The 2,367-nt window shown below is 44.2% G+C and overlaps 1 non-coding gene across 1 annotated transcript; it reads left to right on the top strand.

Moving 5' to 3' along the window:
* Positions 1–357: 357 nt before the first annotated feature.
* Positions 358–430, top strand: trnar-ccg (transfer RNA arginine (anticodon CCG)). The gene has a single exon. It is a non-coding gene; the product is annotated as a tRNA-Arg (tRNA).
* Positions 431–2,367: the final 1,937 nt, after the last annotated feature.

Here is a 2,367-nt window from a genome sequence, read left to right as displayed (position 1 = left end):
AAACCAGTTAGACCTAAACACAGAATATTTACTGGGATCTTTAGAATTAATACAATATGTGAGGCTGACTCAGAACAAACATTAATATTAGAGTGGTGCTGGAAAAGCACTGCAGGTAAGGCAACAGGAAAATCAATATTTTGGGCAGGAGCCCTTCATCAGTAATCCTGCCCTAGACATTGATTTTCCTGCTCCTTGGATGCTGCCTGACCTGCTGTGCCTTTTCAGTACCACTCTAATCTTGACTCTAATCTCCAGCATCTGCAGTCCTCACTTTCACCTACAAACATTAATTTGTTCATTGATCAGAGGGAGATGAAGCAACTGACCATAACCTCTGAGGTACCATCATATGCAACCTCAGTGGCCTAATGGATAAGGCACTGGCCTCCGGAGCCAGGGATTGTGGGTTCAAGTCCTACCTGGGGTGAATAAGATTTTGGACGACAATTTAATCTTCACATTCCTCACCACAACATTTGCCATGTACTACTCACATTAGTGAGCTCATAAATTGGTAAGTAGACAGATAAATGCATGGTGCAAGGCAGAGGGTTTTAGATTCCTGGATCACTGGGACTGCTTTTGGCCTAGTTTGGCAGGAGGAAGGGACACAGAATATTGATGAGACACAGACACATTATGCTAAATCAAAGGAAGCAAGTCACAGTGGATTCAGCTATGTCAAATGCCAAGAGAGTAAGGCAAGGCTGGTTGGTCTTTAATACTAGGAGTGTAGTAGGTAAGTTAATGGCGTGAATTGACACATGAAAGTGTGATAGTGTTACCATGGTTGAGGGACAGGCTGGACTAGCAACTTAACATTCCACATTATAGGATCTTTAGGTGAGACGGAGAATGGTGTGAAAAGGGTGGTGGTACAATTAATTAGGGTGTCAATTACTGCAATAAGGAGAGATGATATCTTGGAAGGGTCTTCAAACAAGATTTTGTGGGTAGAACTTAGGAATGTTAAGGGGGCAGCTATTTTGCACTTGGAGTGTATTGTATGCCCCAAAGGGTCAGCAGGAAAAAAAAGGAGCAAATATGTAGGTAGTTCACAGAGTTGTGTAAGTGTAATAATTGGGTGATTATACTCGGGGATTTCAACTTTCCCAACATAAATTGAAATTGTCATAATGTTAATGGTTTAGATGAGTCAAATTTCTTAAAATGCATCTGGGGAGTTCTTTGCATCAATACGTCAAAGGCCCAACAAGGGGCGGCACAGTGCTGGATCTGGTTCTGGGGAAAGAAGCCAGACAAGCATTCGGCGTGGCAGTGGGGGAACATTTAGGTGATAGCGGCTACATCACGGTGCATTTTAAATTCGTTCTGGACAAGGAAAAAGATGGCCTGCAAAAGGCAGCTTTGGATTGCGGGAAGGTAAATTTTATTAAAATAAAGTAGGATCTGGCCACAGTGGACAGGGAACAGCTCCTTACGGGTAAGCCTCCAGTAGAGTAATGGACCATAAGACCATAAGACATAGGAGTGGAAGTAAGGCCATTCGGCCCATCGAGTCCACCCCGCCATTCAATCATGGCTGATGGGCATTTCAACTCCACTTACCCACATTCTCCCCGTAGCCCTTAATTCCTTGTGACATCAACAATTTATCAATCTCTGCCCTGAAGACATTTAGCGTCCCGGCCTCCACTGCACTCTGAGGCAATGAATTTCACAGGCACACCACTCTCTGGCTGAAGAAATGTCTCCGCATTTCTGTTCTGAATTGACCCCCTCTAATTCTAAGGCTGTGTCCATGGGTCCTAGTCTCCTCACCTAATGGAAACAATTTCCTAACGTCCACCCTTTCCAAGCCATGCATTATCTGGTAAGTTTCTATTAAGTCTCCCCTTAATCTTCTAAACTCCATTGAATACAATCCCAGGATCCTCAGCCATTCCTCATATGTTAGACCAACCATTCCATGGATCATCCGTGTGAATCTCCGCTGGACACGCTCCAGTGCCAGTATGTCCTTCCTGAGGTGTGGGGACCAAAACTGGACACAGTACTCCAAATGGGGCCTAGCCAGAGCTTTATAAAGTCTCAGTAGCACAACGGTGCTTTTATATTCCAACCCTCTTGAGATAAGTGACAACATTGCATTCGCTTTCTTAATCATGGACTCAGCCTGCATGTTTACCTTTAGAGAATCCTCTACTAGCACTCCCAGATCCCTTTGTACTTTGGCTTTATGAATTTTCTCACCTTTTTGCCAAAGTACAAGACCTCGCATTTGCTCACGTTGAATTCCATCAGCCATTTCCTGGACCACTCTCTCAAACTGTCTAGATCCTTCTGTAGCCTCCCCACTTCCTCAGTACTACCTGCCTGTCCACCTAACTTCGTATCATGGAG

This window comes from Hemiscyllium ocellatum, chromosome 12, assembly GCF_020745735.1.
Source record: "Hemiscyllium ocellatum isolate sHemOce1 chromosome 12, sHemOce1.pat.X.cur, whole genome shotgun sequence".
Taxonomy (NCBI): Eukaryota; Metazoa; Chordata; class Chondrichthyes; order Orectolobiformes; family Hemiscylliidae; genus Hemiscyllium; species Hemiscyllium ocellatum.
This window is presented reverse-complemented; position numbering and strand designations above follow the sequence as displayed.